This window comes from Chiloscyllium plagiosum, unplaced genomic scaffold (assembly GCF_037043375.1).
Source record: "Chiloscyllium plagiosum isolate Xiang-an unplaced genomic scaffold, Cpla_swu_hap1 HiC_scaffold_42, whole genome shotgun sequence".
Taxonomy (NCBI): domain Eukaryota; kingdom Metazoa; phylum Chordata; class Chondrichthyes; order Orectolobiformes; family Hemiscylliidae; genus Chiloscyllium; species Chiloscyllium plagiosum.
The window spans coordinates 4527834-4543684 of record NW_028270180.1 but is presented as its reverse complement, the minus strand read 5'-3'; the positions used below and the strand labels follow the sequence as shown (position 1 = coordinate 4543684).

At 43.2% G+C, this 15851-nt stretch overlaps 1 pseudogene across 1 annotated transcript; it reads right to left on the bottom strand.

Moving 5' to 3' along the window:
- Positions 1 to 2051: 2051 nt before the first annotated feature.
- LOC122542658 (protein shisa-like-1) lies at positions 2052 to 10212 on the bottom strand (annotated as a pseudogene). The gene is made up of 4 exons (XR_015754072.1): positions 9858 to 10212; positions 7464 to 7576; positions 5703 to 5910; positions 2052 to 4527 (listed from the first exon to the last, which is right to left on the bottom strand). The product of XR_015754072.1 is annotated as a protein shisa-like-1 (transcript).
- Positions 10213 to 15851: the final 5639 nt, after the last annotated feature.

Below are 15851 nucleotides of genomic sequence, written 5' to 3'. Positions count from 1 at the left end.
TGGCATTACAGCATTTCAGTGTTTATATAATCAGCAATGCATCTGAAAAAATGAGGAAACTAGTTCGAGGGTTGGGACTGAGACAGGGTGGGGAGAGGGGAAATGAGGAAACTCCCCCCACCCTGTCTCAGTCCCAACCCTCGAACTCAGCACCACCTTCCTAACCTGCAATCTTCTTCCTGACCTCTCCGCCCCCACCCCCACTCCGACCTATCACCCTCACCTTATCACCCTCACCTTAACCTCCTTCCAACAGTCGCATTTCCAATGCCCCACCCCCAAGTCCCTCCTCCCTACCTTTTATCTTAGCCTGCTTGGTACACCCTCCTCATTCCTGAAGAAGGGCTCATGCCCGAAACATCGATTCTCCTGTTCCTTGGATGCTGCCTGACCTGCTGCGCTTTTCCAGCAACACATTTTCAGCAATGCATCTGAGACAATCGTAAACACTGATCATAACCCATTGACATTTGTGGAAGAATTTAAGGATGAAAATGCCAGACTGTTTAGATGGAGCTTGTTGTTGCAGCCGTTCACTTTGACAATTGTGCAGGTGACAGGTCGCGGAAACGTGATTGCTGATGCGTTATCGAGACTTGAATGAGGCATTTGGTGGTGGGTGTGGTGCAGTCTGAATTTGCATGTAGCTGTGCATGTTTGCATGTTTATAGTTAGTGTAGTGTATATGTGTGTATAGACTACTAACTGGGTTTTTGAAAGGCTTTAAAAATGAAGCCCTCTTTTGCTATTGATGGTTAATTTTTTTTATGGTGGGAGCTGTCACAAAACTGGGTTTCCTTTTTCTAAAAGCTGTTCCTTTTCTCAAGGATACGATGTCCTTGTTTGTTTGTCAAAGGGGTTATAAACCATTCCTGGTGCTGATTAGACTGGTTTGGTACAGAGATTAAAAGGTATTGAGAAGATTTTTTATTTATATGTAAACAGATGAGACTTCAGGCCAAAGTGGTCATGTTTTAGAAAAGACCTGTATAATGAAAGGGGAGTGGTCAGCTCTCTAGCTGAGCAGTTCAGTTCAGAACTAGTTGAGAGTTCAACAGTGAGCTGTGAGGAAACTCTCTCTTTCTGTGCTTCTAACTTCAACCTGTAAGCTTGTGTTCCATTTTTAAACTGTGTTTTAAGGGGGGTTAGCTTATTGGGACTGTTGTGTATATTTGGAACAGCATAATTAAGTCTAGTTTGGATAGACTGAGTTCTGTAGGTATTCTTTATTCTGGTATTTGTGTTTCATTGTATAATTTTGTGAATAAATTTATCTGTTTTAAAACCTAGTTGTCAACCTAGCTAGCTTTCTCTGAGTAATTTTCACTGTATACTTACTGAAACAAATTGCAAAGTTATAGTCTGGGTTGCCTGTTTAATAATGTTTTGAGTGGTCTGGCCTAGTCCATAACACCACGTTCAATTCCAATGTGTGGAGTTTGCACATTCTCCCTCTGTGTGTGTGTGTGTGTGTGAGTTTCCTCCAGGCCCTCTGGTTTCTCCAACAGTCCATGAGGAGCAGGTTAGGGTGGATTGGCCATGCTAAATTATCTATAGTGTGCAAGGATGTGCAGGCTAGGTGGGTTAGTCATGGGAAATGCAGGATCACAGGGATAGGGTATGGGGCTGCGACTAGATGGGATGCTCTTCAAAGGGTTGGTGTGGAATCAATGGGCAAAATGGCTTGTTTCCATACTGCAGGATTTCTATGAAGTGGTCTTCTACATTAAAGCATTACAGATTAGAATGAAGCAAAAAGCTCCTATCTTTCTAAGCCTAATGTATCATTATTTCAACCATCTAGGAACTGAAAGACAGCAACTCATTTTATTTTCCTTTCTGCCTTGTGGCCTTACACAGCTTCCCCTTTATCGATGGAATAATCATCATGGCTTATCTCTGTCAATATTTAAAGTGACTGATAACAGGGATGCACTATCTCCAGAATAAGATAAATTAATAAATAAATGTTGCTGTAGTTACATACTGGTTGCACAGAATCTGAAGTGACACAAAGTGTGTGAAAAATCATTTTTCATTCTTTCATCTGTAGTAATTTGTACAATATCATCTTGAAATTCTACCATCATAATCACCAAATTTACAGAATGTATATTGAAAGAGTTGATGTTTGTTTGGCTCAGTTTGTGACACTCTTACCCCTTTGGTTGATGAAACAGAGTTTGAGCCCCACTTCCCAAACACAATAAGATGCAACACTGAGGGAGGATTGCTCTGTCAGAGGTGTCATGCTTCAGTTGTGCTGATGAGCTTGGGGCACCAATTGCTTGGTTCTGGGTTTGACTAGAGCTTAAAGGACATCAAAAACAACTCAACAGGGCTCTTCAGATAGCATTGTCCAAACTTGTAACAATTTCCATCTGGAAGGACAAGGGGAGCAGATACAGGGGAACACCACCCCCTACAAGTACCCCTCCGAGCCACTCACTGACTTAGAAATATATCACTGTTCCTTCAGTGTGGCTGGCTTCAAATCCTGGAATTCCCTTCCTAAGGGCATTGTGGGTCAATGCTCAGCAGTTCAAGAGGGCACCTCATCCCCATCTTCTCAAGGGGCAACTAGGAACAGACAATAAATGCTGGCCAGCCAGTGACACCCACAGCTTCTGACTGACTTTTCAACTTCATTGCTCAGACCTTTGAGTACAGGAGTTGGGACGTCATGTTGAGGTTTTACAGGACGTTGGTGAGGCCTCTTCTGGAATACTGTATCCAGTTCTGGTCGCCCTGTTACAGGACGGATGTTATTAAGCTGGAGAAGGTTCAGAAAATATTTACCAGGATGTTGCCAGGGATGAAAAGTTTGAGTTGTAAGGAGAGGCTGAATAGACTGGGACTTTTTTCACTGGAGCATAGGAGGTTGAGGGTGACCTTATATAAAATCATGAGGGGCATAGTTTAGGTGAACTTCCAAGCCAGAGGGAGTAAATTAGGGAATGTGCACAATTAGTTGGTTTAATCAGCAAGCGTAAAAAGCCATTCATTGCAGGTCTCTGCTTCCTCAGTGTCCTGCAAGTGGCTTGCGGAGGTGCCATGATGGTTGTGAAGACAGATATTGGATGCCAATGCACCATGGACAAGGGGCACATACGTCTAATGCCTGTGGATCATGTCCTGAGATGCTGCTTGCTGCTGAGCAGCATGGAGGCTGGTCACAGCCAATGGTGACCTGAACACGCTAGGCGCTCACTCTGACTTCCATGTTGAGATTTCTCAATACCTAGCCTGTTTGATAAAATAGAAAGCTGAATATAAATGAGATGAGTTGTGGCATTAATAAAGTTTTTAACAAGCAGTAATCCCCCTTAATTGATAACTCTACTCTGCCTTGTGAGAAACTCCCCAAGCCACTCATCAGAAACATGAATTACATGGAATGAGATGTTCATGGTATAGGGAGAGACCTCGCTGGACTTCTCATCCAGTTTTATCACAAATCCTCCATCATCCACATCGCTTAGATCCCTATAAGATTGGTCCCTTATACCTGTCTTATGTATAAGCCATTGGCTAGTGTATGTTGCATGGTCTGATTCATTCTTTGCTCTTCTAATCCAGCACTGAAAACTTTGGTCAAAAGGAGGGACCTAACGGGCAACATTTTCACACAGAGGGTGGTGTGTGTATGGAATGAGCTGCCAAAGGAAGTGGTGGACACTGGTATAAATACAACATTCAAAAGGCAGCTGAATGAGTGTATGAATAGGAAGGGTTTAGACAGATATGGGCCAAGTGCTACTAAATAGGAATAGATTAATTTAGGATATCTGGTCAGCATGGATGAGTTGGACTGAAGGGTTTGTTTCCATGCTGTACAGGTCTATGTCAAAAGGGGTAATTTTCTGGTCAGCATCACCAGGGGGATTACTCCAGCATCTAGTGTTTCTGCCAAGTCACAATCTATAGCCAACAGCCACTTCTCTGCATGTAACCATTGTCCCAGCAATCACCATTGATTCAGTGATGACCATTGACTCAGTAATTATTGACTCAGTGATGACCATTGTCCCATGATGACCATTGACTCAGTGATGACCATTGTCCCAACGATGACCATTGACTCAGCGATGATCATTGTTCCAGTGATGATCATTGACTCAGTGATGACCATTGTCCCAGCGATGACCATTGTCCCAGTGATGACCATTGATTTAGTGATGATGATGATCCCATGATGACCATTGACTCAGTGATGACCATTGTCCCAGCGATGACCATTGTCCCAGCGATGACCATTGATTTAGTGATGATGATGATCCCGTGATGACCATTGACTCAGTGATGACCATTGCGCCGGTGATGACCAGTTATGATAGCCCTCACCTCTGGGTTGTGTCTGACCTTGTTTTTTTGTGGTCACCATTGCAACCTTCACAGAGGCACTGGAGAGGCTGGAACCACCAGAGATTGTCCCTGTTTAGTGTATAGTAATGAAGCAGGTCTGTCAACAACAGGGCCACAACACAGAGACTGTACACAAAGATCACAGCCATTGATCCGTAATTACTGGGGATGAGGGGAGAAAAGACAAGACACATATCAGCAATTAGTGATTAACAGACAGAGCACCTGTAATAGTGAGTTAGGGAATGTCACCAACACATTTTCAAACACACAGTCAATCAACAATGAAGCAATCTTTCCTATTAGAGCATCTATTTAGTGCAATGTTGGAGATCTTATGTTGCAATGGTAGCCTTCCTATCTCTGAGCCAGAAACTTCAGGTTCAAGTCTCATTCCAAGACTTGGTGGCCAAGGATGTTGTGTTTATGACACAGACAAGGTTGAGGATCAACTTGCAAGTCCTTACAATTCACACTGCAGTTTTGGGAGGTAAAAGTGGGAGAGATTCTTGGTCAGCTGTGTGACGGAAAAATCATTGCAGCCTCCACCAGCACCATCCAGAGTGCAACATGTGAAGGTGTATGTTGCTACAAAGACTCAGGTCTCTTGGGGCAGCCAGTTGGCTGGTACCAGTCAGTTCAGTGTCAACAGCACAGGGCTCATTCCCAGTTCCAGCCTGGGCTGGATATTGGATCTGCCCATGATGGAGGTCATGGCACTCAGCATTGGACCTGCCTTTGTGCAGAGAACTGAAGAAAATCCTGCAATTGCTACTCTTACCCCTGGAAGGTAGAGGGGCTTGCTCTGGTCTGTGCTTTATCCAGTGACCTCAGCTATGGCAATAAAGGCAAGATATTTGAAAGTCTATGCTCCAGGATTACAGATAGATCCTTCCCTCCTCACACTTCCATGCCCAACTCACATCTCAAGGTTTACAGGGCACCATACAGAAATGGGGACATTGACTGAATTCCACCATTTGCTGTCTCCGGCTGCCATTCTGAGGGTTCACTAAACCCGAAGCATTAACTCTAATTTCTGTCCACAGATGTTGTCAGACCCACTGAGCTTTCCCAGCAATCTCTGTTTTTGTGTCAGCAATTGGCTGTCCCCACCAAGACAATGATCATCCTCTAGCCCACTATTGTTACACCTCACTTGCCAATCATTAAATTTAAGAAAACCCATTTTCCTTTCAACTGGCTCTGTGGGAGGTCCATTGTCCCCACAATGAGGATACCCCATGTCAAAGCGATCACTAGTTCAACAGCTGTCCTGTTAACCTGCCCTATTCCCCCCTCACCTGCAGAAACACTGGTCCCATTTTCATACGTACACAGATCTCCTGGTCTGAGCTGACGTGTTCATTTTCATTGTACTCTGAAATTCAGTCTCATTGCAGCAATATTTCAAGGTTTGGTTGCTTTGACGGCAACAGTGGGTTTGTCCCTGATCTTCATTAAGCCGCGGACAGTAGAATCCGGAATGGTACCTTTTTGCGGTGTCCAGGTACGGCTCACAGATCCTGTACTTAGAAGCAGAAACTGGAGAACAAGAGGTTATTGTCGAGTCATCATGTTATGGCACCAACAGAGGCACAGTGTAACTGGGATACAGGACAATAACACAACATACTGAGGACTGTGAATATTTTCAGAAAACAGGGCCACCAGATGGCAGATATAGTTTGATAATCCATAAATAGTCAGGAATAAAACTTTATTTTGTTCTTTTCCTGCTTCTTCAAAAACCTCCCTTCCTTAACACGTTGCCCCAGTTTGTGCACAGTCCTACTCTAGTATTTTACCCAAGCGACTCTTTTCAATGCAATAATATAATCAGCAAGTAGCAACAAATTTCTGACTTGTCAAGGAAATCAGCAATGGCCCTATTTTGTCCTGACTCGTTACCAAACTAACAGTATCAACAAATGGACAGAGGTGAGCAGGACAACAAGTGCCACACATGGCTCAATGGTCATGTTCTTACTTTGAGTCAGGAGGTTAGAGTCTGGATTAACACTCCAAGTGCACTATGAGAGAGTCATCTGTAAGGTGGAGACATTAACTGAAACCCTGATTACATTCTCAGTTAAACAGTAAAAGATCTCATGAGGCTATCTAAACAAAATTAAAGAAGTTCTGACCAGGATCCTGATGCTTAACTGTGTATTAATTATGTTTAATTAAATGCAATTGGTGGTCATTGACTGGTGATTTACCTAGATCCATGTTGACACGGACCGAAACTGTATTTGTTGTGTTAGAAGCTGCATGCTTATAATATGGAACTCTGTAAATATAGATAAAACTGTGTAAAGATTGGTGCAGATCTATCTGCCTTTCTGGATTAAAACATAGGCCTGTACCTCCCCTTAATGAACTTTACTAAAACAGATGATATGGTTGAGAGTTTGTTCTGTGGAAATTAGCTGCTGCACTTCCTCCATTGTCACAGTAACTACACTTCAAAAAGTTCTTATTGTCTGTACAGCACATTGGAACCTGAGGTTGCTGAAGAGTCTATACACATGCAATTTCTTTCTTTACATTAGGGAGGAGCAAATTACGGCCGATGCTGGAATCTGTACTGAAAACAAAAAGTGCTGGAAATCACAGTGGGTCAGGCAACATCCATCAGCTCTGATGATGAGTCACCTAGACTCAAAACGTTAGCTTGCTCTCAGTCTTTTTTCACAGGGCTGGAGAATCAAGGATTAGAGGTCATCAGGTTAAGGATAGAGGGGAAAGAATAAAAGGGAACCTGAGGGGCAACTTTTTTACACAGAGTGTGGTATACATATGGAATGAGCTGCCAGGAGAAGTGGTTGAGGTGGGTGCATTAACAACATTTAAAAGGAATTTGGACAAATACACGGATAGGAAAGGTTTAGAAGAATATGGGCCAAGTGCAGGGAAATGGGATTACCGTGGATGGACATTTTGGTTTGCAAGGACCATTTGGGCCAAAGGGCCTGTCTCTGCTGTAGGATGTGATGACTGTATGACTCTATGACTGTATGACTCTCTCTCCATGGATGCTGCCTGACCCACTATGATCTCCAGCATATTTTGTTTTCAGTTCTTTTTTCACATACCTGTTCCCAGTAATTCACACAGCAGCAGTGAAGTCAGGAGTTGACAGAAGCGTGACATGGCGACATCCAAAGCCTGGATCTCTAATTGTCATCCTAAAGGATCGTGCTGGTGCCTTAAAACAAAGTACATCATTTACTTGAAAAAGTCCGAAAGAACTGCAGATGCTGGAAATCTGAAACAAAAACAGAAATTGTTGGAAAAGCTCAGCAGGTCTGACAACATATATGGAGAGAAATCAAAAGTTAATGTTTCAGGTCCAGTGATCCTTCTTCAGAACCAGTTCTATTCTTCAGTTCTACCGTTATAAAACGTTAACTCTGATTTCTCTCCATAAATGCTGCCAGACTTGCTGAGATTTTCCAGCAACTTCTGTTTTTGTTACACCATTAATTCCTGTCCAAAGCCTCACCTCTTCAGTTTTTGCTTGTACCTGCACGTTGCTGCTATCCCTTACTTGGCCAGACGCTCCCATTGACCAAAGTCATACAGACAAAGAGAAGGAGAGGAGTAAAGAGACACAAAGAGAGAGAGGGATGAAAATAGAATTCTGAGAAAGGTGGGGATGGGGTGTAAAAAAAGGGGAAAGATCAGGAAGGTGGAGGAACACCTGAAGGAGATTGAGGAAGAGAGAAAAAACATTAAAAAGATAATTTTTTCCCTCCCAACCTAGTAAAATAGCCTTTCAATAATCACAGTTTCAGTTCACATGAAAAAAATGGATGTTGGGAGAGAAGGAGAAGGCTAATGTCCAGAGAATGTACTCAAGTAAATAGTATAACTTGGGGAAAATGGGGGTGAAAGGGAATCATGTGTTTTACTATTGATGCAGAGTCTGTAGAGCTTTCTATTACATTCCAGACCAATGATAATTTTAGTTTACAGCAGAATTTTCCAAAAATGGGGGTTGGGAACCCAAGTGAGGTTTCAAATTGAAACATTGGTGTCCTGAACTCTGAGGTAGCAATGGGTGCTATGGGGGGCTCTGACCGAGTTATAACTTGTGTGTTTTACTAATCTGGCCCCCTTTTTAAATCAGCCTTTGCCCTCATTGCCTCCTGACCCCACTGCCTCAGTTCTTACTGAGGAGATCACAACAGTTCTCAAGCCTTGATTGTCTGGCCACAGTCATAACAGGTTTGAAAAGCAGTGGTATATCACTTGTTGATCTCTCACGTTATTCCTTATAGTCTGTATTTGTTGAGGTGAGGGACCAATACATCATTAGACAAGGGCATGTAGATATAATTCACTTTAAAGTCTTTTGATAAATCTTTATTTTTAATATTTATGTTAATATAAATTATTGTTTCAACTGTAAATTCTTACTTTTCTAATAGAAACTACTTGTGTAAATATTCTAGATATAGACTCCACTCCTTCCCCTCCTTCTCCCCCCCCCCCCCCCCCCGCCACACACACACACACACACACACAAACACATACACACCCCACAACCACCTGGAACTGTAACATCTCCCCGGGGGCCGACTTTTATTCAGTAGGACGTGTTTACATCAGCAATTTCCATTGTTAATGTGAACAGGAACCTGAGAATTACTTCAGAAGGAGTGTTTCTTTTGTAAGTAAACCAAGCAGGTCACAATTTCCATGCCAACTGAACCTGTCACTATTTAAGTTTGAAAGTTCTGACACAAAGCCAAACCCTAAAACCATTTTAAAAATAGACCTCGATTAACGTGATTCAGATTGGGTGAAATTCCCAACGTAACAGAGTTCATTTCAGAATCGGCTGCTGAAAAGATCTCTGGTGCCAAACAGCAGCAATAAGGAAAGTTAATTATGTTTTTAAGAAATATAAATAGAATAACAGAGAGGGGAAAGAAAAGCATTTGTGCATTTGGATTGTATGTAGTTGGGATCTCCAAATGAAAAGATTTAGTTCACTGAAGAATATGAGGGGAAGAAGTTAAAGGAATTAAAATTTAAAATTTAGGACAAAGCCAATTTCAACTGACCAGTCACTACAAAAGAATGCGTGCGTGGTGGATGCTATTCGACTTGAGAAACATCACAGCCCCCACCACTTTCCACATCCAAGATTATCTCCCAGCAGAATCCCGGGATCAGGAACGGACATTTTAGACCATAGATATTTTCTGGGCAGCCTTTGGTTCGAATCCTGACAAAGCCTCGCCAGGATTTTGTTTTAAATAGACCTTAGGGTCACGGCGATCCCCGTCACTCCAGTTAAAGGTTTAACATTTTACAATGAACCTGAAAACTTAAATCAAGACGCGGGTTCTTGCCGTGTCATCGAACAGATATGGACAAAATTCACCTAATTCATGTCTAAGGTGATGAAGAAAGACACCCAAGAGGGAGCAGAGGGGGTGAAATGACGTGCTGGCGGGTTCAGCAGAGGTGGAACTTACCTGCAGTTCTGCTCAGCAGCATCCACCTGAGAAAACGCATTTTGGTTTTTATTCGATGGTTTTGTTTGTCTCAGCACTGCTCCACGTAACTGAATATCACCTTTCCATTTTCTCACACTCTGCCTTAACTCTGGAAATGTGCAATTTCTGAATTCTGCAGATGCGCACTGTTTCTGCCCCCTTGGAGCTTGTTTCGATTTGTTGTTCTGGGTCCAGATCACTGATCCAACTGCGTGCACCGAGCAACGAGGCTGGGCAATTTTGTTTTTAATTTATCGTGATGTTCAGTTGAAAGAGCCCTCCGGGAGGGTGCGTTCCTATCACCTTACTCCCTTGTCAGCTATTACACAGCGACGCCTCTCTGCCAGCAATGTCCCAATCCTTTCCATGAACAAATCTACTTTTTGCTGCAAGTCTGGCAACGTCTGTGGAGAGAGATATAGAGTTAACGTTTCAGGTCCAGTGATGCTTCTTCAGAACTGCTGTAGCTAGGTTAAGATTGGTACATAAGACTGGGAGTGGGGATTTGGGCTGAGAGAAGGGAGTAAGTGATAGGTGGAGATACAGCCCAGAGAGAGAGAGGAGACAGCTGTTGGACAAAGGGCGGGTAATGGTGAGCCTGGGAGATAGAAAAGCTGCTAATGGGGACTATCAGTGAGGGAACATGAGTTAGCTGCAATGAAGGCAGCCCGTGTGATGACATGGCCAGGGATGTACGAGTGAGTAAACGTCAGGGTCTGAAATTATTGACTCCAAAGCAGAAATTGCTGGAAAAGCTCAGCAGATCTGGCAGCCTCTGTGGAGAGAAATCAAAGTTATTCACAGATGCTGTTGAAACTTTATTGCTGGAACAGCACAGCAGGTCAGGCAGCATCCAGGGAACAGGAGATTCGACGTTTCGGGCACAGGCCCTTCTTCAGGAATGAGCAGAGAGTGTTCAGCAGGAGAAGATAAAAGGTAGGGAGGAGGGACTTGGAGGAGGGGAGTTGGAAATGTGATAGGTGGAAAGAGGTCAAGGTGAGGGTGATAGGTCGGAGTAGGGTGGAGGCGGAGAGGTCAAGAAGAAGACTGCAGGTCAGGAAGGCGGTGCCGGGCTGGAAGGATCCGGCTGAGACAAGGTGGGGGGAGGGGGGATGAAGAAACTGGTGAAGTCCAAGTTCATCCCCTGCGGTTGGAGGGTTCCCAGTCGGAAGATAAGACGCTCCTCCTCCGACCGTCGGGTTGTTGTGGTTTGGCGGTGGATGAGTCCAATGACCTGCATATCCTCGGTGGAGTGGGAGGGGGAGTTGAAATGCTGTGCCACAGGTTGGTTGGGTTGGTTCGTCCGGGTGGCCCAGAGGTGCTCTCTGAATCGCTCCGCAAGTAGGCGGCCTGTCTCCCCAATATAGAGGAGGCCACACCGGCTGCAGCGGATGCAGTAGATGATGTGGGTGGAGGTGCAGGTGAATCTGTGGCGGATATGGAAGTTTCCCTTGGGGCCTTGGAGAGAAGTGAGGGGGGAGGTGTGGGCGCAAGTGTTGCACCCACACAGATGCTGCCAGACCTGAATCTGCTTTGGTTCGGTTTTCGCTGTGGTTTACATCATTTTCGGTTCTTTCTGTGTTTATCTAAAATGATTGAACTCAATATTGAGCCCCGAAGGTTGTAGGAGTCCCCAAGTGGATAATAAAATGCTGTTCTTCCAGATTGCACTGAGCCTCAGTAAGCCCAAGAATGAAACATTGGCCAGGGAATATGTTCATTCCAACCCTGTCTCTCTGATGGGCCCCTTCACACTGGTAAATGCATGGATACATTGCACCCATTCAAGGAGACAGATGTCACGCAATGAAAGAATTGAGACAGCCTCTACCTAAGCCTCACATTTTCTTATCCTTCAGCTACAGTGGGAATTCAACTTCAATAAAAGTCAAATCCACCATTCTGTAGTTCCACTTCTCTCCATCAATTTCACAAGCATCAGTCACTCCCTTCCCTTCCAGCCCAGATGATCCCTTTCTTCAGTCACTCAATATCACACTTTCCAGCAAATGAGAGGTGCCTAAGTGCAAATAAATCAGGAATGGGGACCCTGGGTGATATTTCTGATTCATAACTCAGATGTCTTGTCATTGATCTATCCTGTACCCGCCCAATGGTTTGTTGCTACCTGTGTTTGGATCAGCAAATAGAGAAATCTTGCTAAAACTATACAAGGCAGAAGTTGGACTGTTTTGAAAGGCTTTGGGCCTCTTATCTAGGGAAAGATAGACTGGCATTGGAAGCAGTCCAGAGAAGATTATGAGGAAGGGTTATTGGACCAGAAACGTTAATTCCGATTTCTCTTCACAGATGCTGCCAGACCTGCTGAGCTTTTCTGCAATTTCTTTTCTTGTTTCTGATTTACAGCAACTGCAGTCATTTGGTTTTTATTCTGACTAAAACGTTGTCTATTTCAGCTTTGTATATACTTAACAACCCAGCCATCAACAGTCCTGTGCTGTAAACAATTCCACAAATTGCCTACCTGCTGAAAGAAAATGTGAAGAGCAGTGATCTCCTGGTTCAATGGCCCTCCCACAATGAGCACCAACAAAAGGCTGCTTGGTTATTCATCACATTGAGTTGTCACCAATGAAGAATGGGTGCTGTTTGTTTTTACAAATAATTACACTTCAGAAAGAAATTCATTATTAAAGAAAATACAATCAGTATTTATATCATGCTTTCCACCAACACCATTCATCTAAAATCACTCCACAGCCAATGGTTCACTTTTGAGGTTGAGTAACTGTGACTTAGAAAACATGGCAATTTGAACACCTTAGATTCCCACAAATAACAAGGAATAATGATGTGGATCCTGGATTATTCCTCTACTCTTCAAAATAGTATGATGGGATCTCTGACATTTACTTGAGGGGACAGAAAAGATCGCTGTTTAATGTCTCTTTCGAAAGACAGACAACATAGCAACACTTCCTCAGTGCAAATGCAGAGTTGAAAGTGTGTTGCTGGAAAAGCGCAGCAGGTCAGGCAGCAATCAAGGAACAGGAGAATCGACGTTTCGGGCATAAGCCCTTCTAATGCAAAGTGTCAGGATAGACTGTGATATTCAAGTCTTGGTGTGAAACTTGAATCAAAAGTGCTACCAAGCTGACTCTGATATGATAAAACATGTTGAATTGTTAAACAATGTGGCAGGTCATTGAAATGAAAACCTGACACCTGAAGTCATAGAGTCATAGAGATGTACAGCATGGAAACAGACCCTTTGGTCCAACCCATCCATGCCGACCAGATATCCCAACCCAATCTAATCCCACCTGCCAGCACCCGGCCCATATCCCTCCAAACCCTTCCTATTCATATACCCATCCAAATGCCTCTTAAATGTTGCAATTGTACCAGCCTCCACCACTTCCTCTCGCAGCTCATTCTATACACGTACTACCCTCTGCGTGAAAATGTTGCCCCTTAGATCTCTTTTATATCTTTCCCCTCTCACCCTAAACCTATGCCCTCTAGTTCTGGACTCCTGACCCCAGAGAAAAGACTTTGCCTATTTACCCTATGCATGCCCCTCATAAATAGAAGGTCACCCTTCAGCCTCCGACACTCCAGGGAAAACAGCCCCAGCTGTTCTGCCTCTCCTGATAGCTCAAATCCTCCAACCCTGGCAACATCCTTGTAAATCTTTTCTGAACCCTTTCAAGTTTCACAACATCTTTCTAATAGGAAGGAGACCAGAATTGCATGCAATATTCTAACAGTGGCCTAACCAACGTCCTGTACAACCACAACATGACCTCCCAACTCCTGTACTCAATACTCTGACCAATAAAGGAAAGCATACCAAACGTCTTCTTCACTATCCTATCTACCTGCAACTCCACTTTCAAGGAGCTCGGAACCTGCATTCCAAGGTATCATTGTTCAGCAATACTCCTTAGGACTTTACCATTAAGTGTATAAGTCCTGCTAAGATTTGCTTTCCCAAAATGCAGCACCTCGCATTTACCTGAATTAAACTTCATCTGCCACTACTCAGCCCATCTGGTCCAGATCCTGTTGTACTCTGAGGTAACCCTCTTCGCTGTCCACTACACCTCCAATTTTGGTGTCATCTGCAAACATACTAACTGTACCTCTTATGCTCGCATCCAAATCATTTATGTAAATGACAAAAAGTAGACAACACAGCACCGATCCTTGTGGCACTCCACTGGTCACAGGCCTCCAGTCTGAAAAACAACCCTCCACCACCACCCTCTGTCTTCTACCTTTCAGCCAGTTCTGTATCCAAATGGCTAGTTCTGCCTGTATTCCATGAGATCTAACCTTGCTAATCAGTCTCCCATGGGTCTTTAAAGTTGTGGAAGGGTTCAATAAAGCAAAGGTACAGATATTTCCACTTGTGACCAAGTACAACAAAAAGGAAAACATCACTAATAGGTCAAAAAATTTAAGAGGAATGTTTTTTAACAGAGGAAGTGGTGAGAATGTGAGACTTTCTGTCACATGGAATGGTTAAAGCAGTTACTGTGGAAGGAAATGAAATACATACAGAAAGGAATAGAGAGATAAGGGACTGTTGAGGGAGGTAGTAATGTGTGGACAGAATCTTTTGTTGTGTATTAACACTGGCACGAATTGTTTGGACTGAATAGTTCACTTACATATGTAGATTCTATGTAACACACACAAGTACTCTTTAGAAACCCACATCCTTAATTTTTCTGAGAGAATTTCAGCTCATTATTAAATGTCTGCCTAATCCATTGCAATGACCCAATTTATAAGTTAAAATGGTTCACAGTATAGCTGCTGCTTTACAACAGAGAAATTAGATTTATGTTATGTATTTCTTTTAACTGCAGGTTCAAACAAAATATCACAGATGACTACCTCCTTTATATTGTTAGTTATTTTGAGCAAATGTTGGATCATTTGCTAGGATTTGAGAAGTTGTATGGGCTACTGTTCCTACTTCTTATGTTAAACAAATCACACATCAGGTTATAGTCCAACAGGTTTATTTGGAAACACTAGCTTTCAAAGGTTTCTTGAGGAAGAAGCAGTGCTTCGAAAGCTAGTGTTTCCAAATAAAACTGTTGGACTATAACTGACGTTGTGTGATTTTTAACTTTGTCCATCCAGTTCAACACGGTCACCTCCAAGTCATGGCTACTTCTTATGTACTCACTTTCAAAAGAGAATGGATAAGGACTTGAATGGAAGCAAAGCTACAAAGTCACAACAGAATAGAACATCTTTATTGTCAGTTGTATTCCATTGTTGAAGTACAGTGAAAAGCCTTTACAAAGTCTGCCTCTGATCTTTAGTTACAAGTACGTAGTACAAATCTTGGATACAAAAGTGAAATAAAAAATAGTTGCATTACTTTACAGAGTTTAAAAAGTAAGTTAGAAATAAGACATTGTTAAATGATTGACATTAGAGTCAGGTAAAAAATTTCAAATAAACATTGCGTTTTAGCAGCTCAGCACAGGGCCTCCACATGTTTTCTGACCAACCACACCAGACCTCAGTCCAACAGCCGTCCCCCCTCTGTGCTCCAAGCCTCCGGTCAGCTCTGTACCAGCGCTCAGCTGCTCCAAGGTAAGTTTGAAGGAAAGACATTTACAGGTGCACCATAGAAAGCATACTAGCCAGGTGCGTGGTATGGCAACTGTTCTGCCCACGACTGTAAGAAACTACAGAAAGTTGTGTGCACAGCACAGACCATCACAGAAGCCAACCTCCCATCCATGGACTCCATTTGCACATCTGAATGCTGCGGAAAAGCTGCCAACCTCATTCAAGACCCTTCCCACCCCGGTAATGCTCTCTGACAACTCCTTCTGTCAGGCAGAAGGTAGAGGTTTGAACACAGGCATCAGCACTTTCAAGAGCAGCTTCTTCCCGGCTATTAGACTGATGAATTGACTTACTCCAAATAATGTTGATCTTGTTAATGTTGATCTTGCTTTGTGCACCTCCTTTGCAGCTGTA